This window comes from Nerophis ophidion, linkage group LG12 (genome assembly GCF_033978795.1).
Source record: "Nerophis ophidion isolate RoL-2023_Sa linkage group LG12, RoL_Noph_v1.0, whole genome shotgun sequence".
NCBI classification, from domain to species: domain Eukaryota; kingdom Metazoa; phylum Chordata; class Actinopteri; order Syngnathiformes; family Syngnathidae; genus Nerophis; species Nerophis ophidion.
In genome coordinates, this window is record NC_084622.1 from 19,771,021 (window position 1) to 19,785,859 (window position 14,839).

The window sequence follows — 14,839 nt, forward strand, 5'->3', positions numbered from 1 at the left end:
CGTCTGACTCGTGACTTATTGAGGACAAGATGGACACAGGTGAGGGAAGTGTCATGACTTATTGAGGACAAGATGGACACAGGTGAGGGAAGTGTCATGACTTATTGAGGACAAGATGGACACAGGTGAGGTAAGTGTCATGATATATTGAGGACAAGATGGACACAGGTGAGGGAAGTGTCATGACTTATTGAGGACAAGATGGACACAGGTGAGGGAAGTGTCATGACTTATTGAGGACAAGATGGACACAGGTGAGGTAAGTGTCATGATATATTGAGGACAAGATGGACACAGGTGAGGGAAGTGTCATGACTTATTGAGGACAAGATGGACACAGGTGAGGTAAGTGTCATGATATATTGAGGACAAGATGGACACAGGTGAGGGAAGTGTCATGACTTATTGAGGACAAGATGGACACAGGTGAGGGAAGTGTCATGACTTATTGAGGACAAGATGGACACAGGTGAGGGAAGTGTCATGACTTATTGAGGACAAGATGGACACAGGTGAGGGAAGTGTCATGACTTATTGAGGACAAGATGGACACAGGTGAGGGAAGTGTCATGACTTATTGAGGACAAGATGGACACAGGTGAGGGAAGTGTCATGACTTATTGAGGACAAGATGGACACAGGTGAGGTAAGTGTCATGATATATTGAGGACAAGATGGACACGGGTGAGGGAAGTGTCCCTTTTGGAGTGATTGATTGAGACTTGTATTAGTAGATTGCACAGTACAGTACATATTCCCTACAATTGACCACTAAATGGTAACACCCCAATAAGTTTGTCAACTTGTTTAAGTCGGAGTCCACCTTCATCAATTCATGGTATTATTATATTTGTGTAGAGGTTCTGTATTATTATATTTGTGTAGAAGTTCTGTATTATTATATTTGTGTAGAGGTTCTGTATTATTATATTTGTGCAGCTGAGCAGCGCCCCCTGGCGTTGGGCGTGTTTATTACATGCTACACAGCAGGGGAGGTAAAGGTCAGAGGTCACACTGCAACAATTAACAGTTAATATTTGATGTAGCTTCTAGAGAAGATAGAGGTTGAGCACATCAACAATGATTAATATGTATGATGTGATTGAACAGTTAATATTGTGTGTGACTTCTAAAGAAGAGATAGAAGTTCAGCACATCAACATTAAAGAAGAGAACACTAAAAAAGAGAACATTAAAGAAGAGAACACTAAAAAAGAGAACATTAAAGAAGAGAACACTAATAAAGAGAACATTAAAGAAGAGAGAGGTTTAACACATCAACATTGGATCTACAACAGTCATTTACAATTAGTACCATAGATATGGCCAACTATTTAATTTTTTTGGACACAATAAAGGCTCTAGTTATTTTTGAACACAGACCCTCATGACATCTCTAACGTGTTTGTCTTCCATGTAGTAATTATTGTGGACGATCAAAGGCCATGAATTGATGAGCATGGACTCCGACTTAAACAAGTTGAAAAACTTATTTGACCATTTAGTGGTCAATTTTAAGTATTTTTCTGCTGTTGGGTCTGGAAGGAGATGACATATTTAACCACCTTTTATAAACAGGCCGCAGGGAACCTGTTGTGATGTCATTAAAAATGACATTTTCCACAAAAGGGGACCTCTAAATAACCAGACATGAATATTCATAAGTGTCTGTAGCTAGAAGAACAGCACAACATACTCAAGTCAGGACTTTACTGCCATCTAGTGACAATAATGCATGTCCATGGCGTATTTCATGCAGAAAATGCAAAAGTGATGTATTTCACGCAGAATGTGTTTTTAAAAATGCAAAAGTGATGTATTTCACGCAGAATGTGTTTTTAAAAATGCAAAAGTGATGTATTTCATGTAGAATATGTGTTTTTAAAAATATAAAAGTGATATTTCATTCAGAATGTGTTTTTAAAAATATAAAAGTGATGTATTACATTCAGAATGTGTTTTTAAAAATATAAAAGTGATATTTCATTCAGAATATGTTTTTAAAAATGCAAAAGGGATGTATTTCATTCAGAATGTGTTTTTAAAAATATAAAAGTGATATTTCATTCAGAATGTGTTTTTAAAAAAATAAAAGTGATGTATTACATTCAGAATGTGTTTTTAAAAATGCAAAAGGGATGTATTTCATTCAGAATGTGTTTTAAAAAAAATAAAAGTGATATTTCATTCAGAATGTGTTTTTAAAAAAATAAAAGTGATGTATTTCATTCAGAATGTGTTTTTAAAAATACAAAAGGGATGTATTTCATGCAGAATATGTGTATTGAAGGGATTGTTTAGTTAAAGCTGTATAATGTCACCAATAAGATGTTTGTGTGTGTGGGACAATGCTAGAAACTTTGAGAGAACAGGATGACACGAGAAGGAAATGGACAAAAATACCTTTTTTTTTCTGATATATGATCAAAATATTCCCACGCAGTGGAAATGATCTCCGACGATAAATGACAAATGACCAACGACAGAAGTGCTGCGATTGTGTTGGCAGCAGCTTCTTGTTGACAGATGCACTTCTTTATAAACACAGTTTGGCGCGCAGGTGCCAGTGTGACACGGGTGGTGTATTGGTCACCTGACCAAAACAGCTCATGATCGGTCATGTGACCAAAACAGCTCATGATGGGTCACGTTACTTTCTAAGGGCGGCACGCGCACCGACACAGGGTTTCGCTCTATGAGCTCGACGCATGCGCCGATGCATCAGTGTTGCCAGACCCTTCACTATAGTAACCAGTTAAATGAGTTTCTTTGATTGCCCATTTATTTTGCTAATTCTGTTTTTAATTCTTTACTTTGATATATTTGATGTTTGACCTTTGATTGTGAATATATGTATTTTGATATAATGGATGATTTACATTGTGATTTTTAATATGCTTATTTTGTTTAATTATATATATAGGCCTATTTAATGCATGCGACTTTGAAATATATTTAGAATATAAATGTACGATGTATAATATACAATACTAATATTGTCTTTATTTATTACTGTTACAGATTGTGTGTGATTTGTCTTCCTGTTCACCTCTTGACACTTTTTGGGATTTAAATAAATGTTTGTAAACTGTTGCCAACTGCGTGTCTTGCCATCTTTGATTTGAAGTCTGCTTTGCAAAGGTTACATTACCTTCACCCGAGGTGGAGTGTGTGTGTGTGTGTGTGTGTGTGTGTGTGTGTGTGTGTGTGTGCCCTGCATTATTTACTTATTGATTTATATTTGTATATATTATTAACAACATGAGAGTATTATTTTCCGGGCGGTGTTTACATCCAACATTTAAATGTAACCCCCAGTTTGGATAGTCACATGGTCATCTGGTCATATGGACACATGGTCACATGATCAACTGGTCACATGGTCATGGCCTCCGCACGGCGCCCAAATGAAAGTGACCTCACAATGGTTTATTTAAAAAAGACATGGTTACTGCTACACTGAGAAAGATGACTGATTGCTTCATATTGTTTGAACACAGGAAGTGCAGCAACAAGAAACAGGAAGTGTGGAAAAGGTCAAATGTGACTCACTCGGGGTGAGCGATACTGCAGTGTTTGATATCAATACCATGCCAAGTAAATACAAGTCTAGCATGGACCTGACAAGGCTTGCAGGTGAATACATGATTTATTCTCTACTCAGAAAAGTACAAAGAAAAGGCGCGCACAAGTCGGAGTTACAAACTTAGCGTATGGAAACAAAAAAAGTAACTCTCAAAGTTCAGACAAATGAGGCAGGTGAAACTGAGTTGTCATGGAAACTAAAACAAACCAGGGAGCAAAAACAGGAACTAATGGAGTCTAAAACAAACAGAACATAACTAAACAGAATCCAGACCACAGAACATGACAATTATTAAATTTACATATTTTCCAGGCTATGATATTTAAGCTCCACCCACCAACTGCCACAGGGGGTTATACCAGGCCTTATGCTGCCTTTGTAAGTCTTCTCCTGTGTTTAGTCTATTACTTCCTGCCCTGTGCTCTTTTCTACTGACGAGAGTTTTTGCTGTGTTCCAGCATTCCCATTGTTTGGCGGCCCGTCAATTCTAGTTTGGGCTTTGCTTCGCTGTCTCTCTAAGCAGTACTTGTCTTTAGTTTATCTTTATCTTTACATGAAATAGTTTTACACCTGCACATTGCCTCCTCGGTCTTCTGCATCCTTGGGAACACACCTGTTCCGCCATCATGTGACCCTAGCATCACACCAACATTCAGATGAAATAAATATTTTTACATATATTAGCCGTACAGAACTATTAGCCACAGAGGTTAAAGCTTTTGCAAACTTTTATTTACATACCTTAATTATTTCCAAACAGTGTCTGTAACACAGCTGATCAAACAAAACAGAAGTCATGGTCATGGACCGACTAGCCGCGGAAGCTAGCTCTCCAATCAGCTAAACAGACTCAATAACGGTGGCATTTTAGTGAATTTGTGAAACTGAAACGTGACAAAATAATGCCAATGTAGCTTAATACTAACACAGACACTTGTAAACGCTAGTTTCCTTACTTTACGATGGAACGTACAAATACGCATGTAAACACTCCTACACATGGGACAGTTTAGTAAGTATGAATTGTTTTAGTTGTATTGTAAAACTTACAAACATTGCTGGGAGTGAGGAATGAGGAATCATTTCAAGCAGAAACATTATGGAATTTTGTCCCTGGTTTAAGAAAGGAAACAGGAAGTATATGTTTAACCCTCAGCACTGTGGTGAGTGAACCTGTCCAAAAGATGACGCCATAGCACAAACAATAACACCTTTCCAGTGTCTGTCGGTGGTACATGAAAACTATTTGTAGAATATAAAATGTTATGGCGGTTAGCAAAGACTAATCCATAAATAAGCATTTTTGATTGATTGAAACGGTTTTTAGTAGATTGCACAGTACAGTACATATTCCGTACAAATGACCACTAAATGGTAACACCCCAATAAGTTTTCCAACTTGTTTAAGTCGGGGTCCACCTTCATCAATTCATGGTACAAATATATACTATACACAGTTTTATCAGCTGCTGTGTTCAAAGTGTTGGAAAAATGTGGCAGCTTCCAGTCCAGAAAATCCGATATATATCTTGCCTTTAATTTGATTATAATCAAAACAAAAGGCTGCATTATGATTGAAGGAAAACAAAAAAGAAATTTTCACCAACAAGTTTATTTGTGAACAATATTACAGTTATAGGACGAGGGAACAACAAAATAATAAAACGCTTGGCTTGTATTACGTACAATTATTAGATGAAAATAAAGTCAACAGAAGCAAAAACTACTTCTTCTCTTGCCCCAAACTTTCCTGTGTCAAAACTGAACTGAGTTTGTAAACACTGCAACACTATAAACAATGCATATTTGTGAAAAGAAACCTAAAAATATCAATCCCATCAAGCTTGTATCGATCTGCTAGCACCATAGAGATATCAACACCGATACCGCCCGATGCCAAGTGAGGGCGCTGCCATGGCAACCAGCTTTTGCCATCGGGTTATTTCTATCATGTACACAGATGGAACATCGACGGTGTTCCATCTGGATATGTTCTATGATATTGTATGCTATAACATGCATGTTGTCATGGCAACATGTTCGAAAAGGACCAGTGTTTTTTTAAAGGTAGAAAGATCAGTTTTGAAGTAAAAAGACGCCTTTTGATCTTTTCTGCTCGGATCATTGGTCATCGCCCACCTGGCAACGCAGGCCTGAGCACAGATGAGCTGCTCACCAGGTGTGAGCTGTCACGGGAAGATGACGTATGAAAAGTAGGTGATAGACGGCAGCCTTTTTTTTTAATTTTTTTTTTTTAAAGGTTTATTTATAAATTTCAACAATTACAAACAGTAAGTCAAACAACAATATAAAACATTATAAAACATTATGAAAACAGTACAAAACAGCGCCAGGGGGTTGTAAGTTCAAAATAATAAAAATAGAATACACAAATATATATATATATATATATATATATATATATATATATATATATATATATATATATATATATATATATATATATATATATATATAATAAACAAAATGCAAAGCCGTAGGCTTATTCAGATTCATCAAACAACTTAAATTTGGAACACAGCATCATCGTTTTCACAGCTTTTTTGTTGTTAGAGGTAGAGAGCGTTTTAATGTAAAGTTCCAGATCTTTTTTAAAGGCACAAAAGATAGGACGGGTATTAAGAAACTTACATTTATGAATATAAAACTTAGCCAATAAAATAATGAGGTTGCAAAGGTAGATTTCCTTTTCAAATTTTTGTTCATACAGTGTAAAACCAAAAATCACATCTTTAAAGTAAAGCACAAATTTGTCATAAATATTGTCCAGGATGAAGCGACAGATGACCTGCCATAGTGATCGAGTGTTTTCACAAGTCCAAAACAAGTGGTTGACAGTCTCTGGGTGCATGTTACAAAAGGTGCAGATAACATCAATGTCCTTCTTGTATCTAACCATCACAGTCTTTACAGGGTAATAGCGATGGATGATTTTAAATGATATCTCTTTGACTTTGTTGGTAAGTAAATACCTGTTAGGAAGGGACCACGTTTTGATCCAACAGATGTCATTTACAACATTATTCCATAAGGAAATTACATAGGAGACAAACACACAATCATTTTGGAATAAACTGCAGATTTTTCTGTTATTTTTTTGATCAAAGCAAAGTTTCCCCACAGGAGTGTCAAGTGGATCATTCACAATTTTTACAGCAGAAAGAGGAGGTGTGTAAGCCATGTACAACATAATAACACCTGTTGGGATGGCATCAAATACAATAGCAAATTGTTTGGGAGTCACAGGTATCTTAAATTGGTTGAGAAATTCTTGGTAATTAAAAAGTTGACCTTCCTTATTGGATAGACGGCAGCCTGCAAGAAGCTTCCAGACCTCGCTGACAGCCTCCATGACGTCACACGGCCGGCGAGCTATGCTTCCCTCTAGCGGCGCCGCCTGCGCACTGCAGCCCGCTCATCCCCAGCCAGGAGGACGCGGCGGCTCTCTGCCACTTTCCTTCTTCAGGAGCAGATGTGAGCATCGTGTGGAGGAGCAGCCCAGAAGGTAGGATTGACTGCACATATTATTATCACCGCGATTATTATTATTATCTTTGTGATCATCTTTATTCCGATTCATGTTCACCTTCCGTGGAGGCGGGAACACAGCTGCTCTTGTTGACATGTTTGCGCACTGCAGAGAGCTCCAGGACGTCAAATGGTGTCCGGTGGCACCTGCGAGCCGCAGGATGCTGGACAGCATTTGGGATGTTGGACTGGGTTGGTGCTGATGCTGCGTGATGTGACGTCATTGACGTGTGTTGTTACCATGCACACACCATCGACGTGGAGCCTGCAGCTTCAGTAGCAGCTTACTTTATTCATGGCAGTGTAAATATTGTGTTTGAAGGCATGGCCAGCTAACATTATTCATGGCAGTGTAAATATTGTGTTGGTAGACAATCTCTGCTCCTCCCAACTCTTGTTGTGATACATTCTTATGTTGATCACGGCTTGCACTCCAAGCACAAGTTGGTGAAGTCCCGGCATGTTCAAGTCAATATTTTTGTGTTTTCTACTCAATGTAGACTTGACTGCACTGGAATAGCACCAGTTGGGTTGTGGCAGTATTGTGATGAGGTGTTTTCAGAGGGGATGTTGTTGTTGTTGTTGTTGTTGTTATTATTGTTGTGACGGACAGGTCAGGTTAGTTTGGACATCTCCCGCACGTCAACGTGCTTTAGTGAGATTTAAGTGAAAGGTCAAGTATGAATAGAGTGGGGTTTGATTGATATGTATGTGTCAAGGCGTGGACTATGAGGTGCTTGTTTTGCCGAGATGCAAGTGAACTTGGACCGCAGATGGCGTGAAGGTAGAGACATCTTTTATTTTAACACTATAACTACTAAAAAACAGGAACAAACAAAAGGAGGTACAAACAACTTGGCAGTGAAAACAAAACTTGCACTAAGGCAAAACTATGAACATAAAACAAAAACTTGCACTATGGCATAAATAACGAAAAGCTTGCTTGGAAGGGAACGAGAACGGGACATGGTTCATTACAAGGTGGTAGATGGTGGTGTTGCCAGACCGAACAACAGAAACAGACCGGCTTAAATGGCATTGACATGATCAGTGAAAACAGGTGTGCGAATGCAAAGCGTCAGACATGTGCGTGACATGAGGACAGGTGACAACTAATGGGTAGTCATTGTAACAAAACAGGAAGGAAGTGCAAAAACAGGAACTGAGTGTCCTTAAAACAAAACATGATCACACAGACATGACAGAATGTTGTTGTTGTCTTTTATAAACATGTGTATAACGTGTTATTAGTTGAATTAGTTTGTGCGTCTGTCTCACAATACCAAGGTCCTGGGTTCGATCCCTGGGCTCAGGATCTTTCTGTGTGGAGTTTGCATGTTCTTCCCGTGACTGCGTGGGTTCCCTCTGGGTACTCCGGCTTCCTCCCACCTCCAAAGATATGCACCTGGGGATAGGCCCCTCCCACCTCCAAAGACATGCACCTGGGGATAGGCCCCTCCCACCTCCAAATACATGCACCTGGGGATAGGCTCCTCCCACCTCCAAAGACATGCACCTGGGGATAGGCCCCTCCCACCTCCAAAAACATGCACCTGGGGATAGGCCCCTCCCACCTCCAAAGACATGCACCTGGGGATAGGTTGATTGGCAACACTAAATGGTCCCTAGTGTGTGAATGTTGTCTGTCTATCTGTGTTGGCCCTGTGATTGTAGCCCGATTGTAGCTGAGATAGGCGCCAGCGCCCCCCGCTACCCCAAAGGGAATAAGCGGTAGAAAATGGATGGATGGATACTTGAATAAATTGATTTAAATTAAACATTATTTAAAGTGGTTGTAATAGGTACTAGTACTACCACTAATAATAATCCATTCATCCATCCATTTTCTACCGCTTATTCCCTTTGGGATCGCGCGGGGCGCTAGTGCCTATCTCAGCTACAATCGGGTGGAAGGCGGCGTACACCCTGGACAAGTCGCCACCTCGTCGCAGGGCCACTAATAATAATAATAATACTAATAATTAACATTGTTAAAAAAAATCAATATATATTATATAAATCAGTCACAAGTTTCTCAAAGGGTTTTAAAATTGATGTTCTAAACACACATTAGTGATATTATTATTATTAATATACTGGTATTATACTTTTTAGAATTTTTTGAAATTTTTTCCAAACTTTGAAAATACTGAGATTAAGAATGTGAATTTTATTTTTATATTGTGTATTAAAGATTTAGAAATGTGTGTAAAATTGTGTTTGGAAATTAGCTACACCTATACCTAATATTGAATAATAAACTAAATTAATACCACTATAAAACGTTATGAATTTATTACAATGATCATAATTATATTTGCAACAGTAAAACAATATCAAATAATTCAATGGAAAAATTCCAAATTGAATTGAATTGATTATTCAAAATAGTTGTATTCGTTACTACTACAACTACCAGTAGTAACAATATTAGTAAAACTAATAATAATTGTATATTTTATTTAAATGTATATTTTACAATACATTTACATATATTTTATATTTACAATTAATATTTTACAATAATATTGAATAACAATACAGAGCACACATTATTCCAATATAAATATAGATAACCATAATTTGGTTGCAATAATATAGCATGCAAAGATCTTAAAATGTGTTATGTAATAATAATAATAATAATATTAATAATAATAATAATACTAATAATAATAACAAGAGGGTTATGTCAGCTGCAAAGACGCTTAGTCTGGGTGTGAGTTTTCCTACCGAGGATGTCGTGGTGGTTTGTGCAGCCCTTTGAGACACTAGTGATTTAGGGCTATATAAGTAAACATTGATTGATTGATTGATTAGTTTGATGCTGAAAGTCCAAAGTGTGCGATGTCGTCCAACCTGAAGTCCACAGTCTCCACTGCTGTTGTTCCAGCGTGTTTTTGTTATGTGAAAGAATGAAGGAGGAGCCTAAATGTCAGAAAGGATCCTGTGTGCGTCTGTCAGGCCGTGAATGTTGCAAGTAGGACTGCTGCTAATGCATGTGCACGGTGCATCGTGCTGGTCCACTCCCAACACACCCGAGCAGCAGCCTCTGTCACCTCCGTCACTTCCGTCACCTCCGTCACCTCCATCACCTCCATCACCTCTGTCACCTCCGTCACCACCATCACCACCATCACCTCCATCACCTCTGTCACCTCCGTCACCTCAGTCACCTCCATCACCTCTGTCACCTCCATCACCTCCATCACCTCCGTCACCTCCATCACCTCTGTCACCTCCGTCACCACCATCACCTCCGTCACCTCCATCACCTCCGTCACCTCTGTCACCTCCATCACCTCCACCACCACCATCACCTCCGTCACCTCCATCACCTCCGTCACCTCCATCACCTCTGTCACCTCCGTCACCTCAGTCACCTCCATCACCTCTGTCACCTCCATCACCTCCGTCACCTCCGTCACCTCCATCACCTCTGTCACTTCCGTCACCACCGTCACCTCCGTCACCTCCATCACCTCCGTCACCTCTGTCACCTCCATCACCTCCACCCCCACCATCACCTCCGTCACCTCCGTCACCTCCATCACCTTCGTCACCTCCATCACCTCTGTCACCTCCGTCACCTTAGTCACCTCCATCACCTCTGTCACCTCCATCACCTCCGTCACCTCCGTCACCTCCATCACCACCATCACCTCCATCACCACCATCACCTCCGTCACCTCCATCACCTCCGTCACCTCTGTCACCTCCATCACCTCCGTCACCACCATCACCTCCATCACCTCCGTCACCTCCGTCACCACCATCACCTCCATCACCTCCATCACTTCTGTCACCTCCATCACTTCTGTCACCTTCGTCACCACCATCACCTCCGTCACCTCCATCACCTCCGTCACCTCTGTCACCTCCATCACCTCCGTCACCACCATCACCTCCATCACCTCCACCACCTCCGTCACCTCCGTCACCACCATCACCTCCATCACCTCCATCACTTCTGTCACCTCCATCACCTCTATCACTTCTGTCACCTCCATCACCACCATCACCTCCATCTCTTCTGTCATCTCCATCACCTCCATCACCTCCACTCTGACTTGGTAACATGTTATGTTGGGTTTAGCTGCTTTCTACTACAGTCAGTTTTTTTTTGGTTACTTATTGCTCCTCCTCTTTATGTTCAGACTCAAAAATACAAGGTCCTGATCATCATTTGTTCCCAAGGTAATCGTTGTCGGCTCTCACAAAGTCTGCTTGATTAGCATTGTTGTTGATGGGGAAGGGATCTTTGGTTCTTAGCACGGATTACGTGACGAGCTTCCTAATTATTTCTCAAAATTGCTTTGTGGGATTGATACTATTTTGATCATAACTATTTATTGGCATCCTTTGTAAGTCTTTAGGTGTGATAAATGAGATATTTATGATGAGATGGAGGCAACTTGTTTTTACAGCCTACTGCTACTTTAATGTCAACGCCTATAGATGTCGTTTATCCTCCTTTTATTGATGATTAAAATAGCAAGCCATGGTTTTGAGGCGACACTTCTTAGTGATTCCTGCTCTTCGGGGGGCGGCTTGTGGCTTTTAATGCAGATTTGACATGATAACTCCCGCAGCTGCACTGGACTAAATCTGCTTGACTGATTTGTAGTCCAAGTCATGTCTTCAGCGCATGCTAATGTTCTGTGGAGTGATTAAAGAATGGTCTTTTGTATGTCGTTGAAGATATTTATAGTTTGAGACATGGCATCTCACATATTCTCTTTTCATCTATTTCTAGAAGGGAAGCTTGGTTCTGTCTTGGGCAAGACTCCAATAAGACTAACGTGCAGTCATAATGAAGGAATGCCTTGAACAAAAGACAAGTTTCACAGGTCATGGGTTTGCGTGGTAGCAACATGCTGAAAAAAGGACAAAGGCCTGGTCTAAGGACTGACCCAGAACTGAGACTTGGTCGTCTGCCTTGACTAAGTTTGTGTTTGGATGGCGAGACAGGATTGGAAGAGTAAAAGTGTGCCAAGTATAACAGTCAACACAAAAACATCAGACATCATTGTCTGCACAGCAATGCCATTTGATCCTTTGATAACTGCTGGACCACTTCCAGGACAATATGCATTTTCTTGTGTGTGGATTATTCCAGACGCACCATCATCACACATGCCATAGCGCTCCTTCGTCTTGCTAAAAATAGGTTCTGTAGTTTGGGTGGCCCGTTTATATAGCCCAGAAAAGATGGTAGTAGTGTGCTGCATGTTCCACTCAGCGATGCCGAAGACCACAGGTTGTGTTTCCATGGTGACAGCTGCTAAGAAAAAAACCCTACGAGCACATATTACGGCATAGAAAACCTGAGACTTGCAATACGAGACATCCAGCGGTGATGGAGGTGTGGAATGTGGGTGGGGTTTATGTGTGTGGATGTACAGGAGTTGGCCATGGGGGCGTGTCCAGGAGTCTAGAAGTCGCTCCTTTTGGTGTTACAACCTTTAGCCTCATTCTGCTAGGTGACATTGCGATCGCACAGCTGGTTACTTGGAGGTCTTGCTCAACCCAGTCAAAAGCATCTCAGGTGTCTTTGAAGGAAGGGGGAGGGGTCTCACTGGGTGTGTTTACAGCATGACCTTGCCAAGGTCAGTGCAGAGGGAGCCTATGTGTTGACCAGGATTGTTTTGGTTAGATGCCTTCCAATGTTTGTCCAGTCTCGTTGTCTGTTCTGCCTCTCAAATTCATCAGAATTCTTTGGCTTTCTCCGAGATGTTATCTAGTTTGCGATTGACTTCAGAAACCACAACAGTCTGAGAGCCCACAGCTCTTGGCCTTGGCAACTCTGCCCGCTCAGCATGCTCAAAAGAATGAAGTTGCAGGAGACATTCTCTTGTTTCACCAAGGCAGCAAAAGACGACCAATCAAGAAAAACAGCAATCTTCTGTTTGATGTTGTCATTTAAAAAAAAAAAAAAAATTTAACCTTTATGTAACTGGAAAATAATCCTATTGTGATTAAAAACATCTTATTAATGGGAGTCCTGGCCAAGAGGTAGCAGAGTTACAAATAAAATGACATTTACATAAAATTACAGGATGGACATCAAGTCAAACACTTACAGATCCTTCAAATGCTCTCAGTTTCGATTTAAACCTATTTAAGGATAACAATTCAGTCAGCTTCCAGTCTCTTTGTAACAAGTTCCAAGCACAAAGATCTGCAGAGACAAAAGATTTTGAGCAAAAGGGACAGAAAGCAACATCTGATCAATGGATCCCAGAGCACAAGACTCCGTACTTCTCTGTGACATCAATGTACTAAAGTAATAGTCCCTGAAGAGCCTTGGTGGACAGTGGAGGCCATCCCACCCCAGAGTACAAGTCACAGTCATGTGATGAACCTGACAGAACCATGGTCAACACAGTCCACCATCTGAAGACCATGGTCAACACAGTCCAGAGTCTGAAGACCATGGTTAACACAGTCCACAGTCTGAAGACCATGGTCAACACAGTTAACCATCTGAAGACAGGAACCAGGAGCATTCAGAAACAAGTACATTTTTTTTTACACAAAATAAAAACTTTTTACAGAAGAAAAAAAACTATTTAAGTTTGTTTCTTCCCAAGTTGATCAATAAAAGCTTTAAAAGTGAGAGAGTCATCAATGAAAATGTATTTATATTGATGCAGCACTTCTAGGACATTCCCCTCAAGCGTACACACTAAGTTCCAGGCAGCTTCCCACGTTTGGAGAACACTTTTGTCTTGTCGGCATTGAGAAGCTCTTTGAAGTCACTCGGTGAATGCAGGTAGCTGACATCCTGTCCAACATGATCAGTACATACTTGTATTGTCACATGTTAGCTACAATGTAAAGTAGTCAGTGTACAGCTCCGACAAACTAAGATTCATGATCCAAACTGCTGGCAACCAAAGTGAAAATGTCCAAATTGTGTCAAAGTTTGAATTGCCATTGTTGGACTGACTTTGGCCAAGTCAGCCACCATCTTGGGACCCCGACTCCTGTTTTTGCCAGCAAGGTTTCTTCTTTCACCAACGACCGCCTTCTGCCAGTAGAAAAGCATCCCTGGTTGTGCGGTGGAAATGAGCGAAGTTTGTTTTTGTGCAGAGTTAAATCCTGGTTTGGATTCCAAGAAGATGGCAATCCTGCATTGATGATGTCACTGATGGCCTGCATTGTTGGGACTTAATCCCCCTCAGGCTGTGTTCACCGTGCCAACTTCACCGCCATCTTTCAGGGATAAAGAAGAAGACGGATGGCCAATTAGGCCCAGAGCCACTCCCGAGGATCAACGGCCTGTTGCCATGGCGCTGGGAGCGCCTGTGCTTCCTGCTGGATGGCGTGCATACCGATGTGAGGCTGTGGTGAACCCCGCTGGTTCTTCTGGGGATGAAAGCATCCTAACTGGATTTTCCTCTTCTGAGACTAATCAGGAACACTCCAGCTCACGTGGCTGATGTTCACGTGTGAGGACGCGCCCACGCCAGTTGTGGCTGAGGACGGCGCCCAAAGGCCCAGGCCTCCTCTTCCTGGCACGTTGTCTGACACTTTTAGTGGCGTCCTGTGTTGCCTCCCTTCCCCCCACCGACAATGTTTGCGGATCAACAGTTGAGTGAAGTGCATTTAAAGCTGAGGTTATTCCAGCACACTTGGCGGAGGCTGAGGTTATTCCAGCACGCTTGGCGGAGATGGGGAAGAAGAGCAGTGTGACGTGCA

The 14,839-nt window shown here is 41.0% G+C and overlaps 1 protein-coding gene across 1 annotated transcript in view; it reads left to right on the plus strand.

The window, feature by feature from the left end:
- The first annotated feature begins 6,939 nt into the window (after positions 1-6,939).
- cntn1a (contactin 1a) overlaps positions 6,940-14,839 on the plus strand; it is a 114,097-nt gene continuing 106,197 nt past the window's right edge. The window contains exon 1 of the mRNA XM_061917045.1: positions 6,940-7,112. The gene's annotated coding sequence lies outside the window, so the exon portion shown is untranslated. The remainder of the gene's footprint in view (positions 7,113-14,839) is intronic.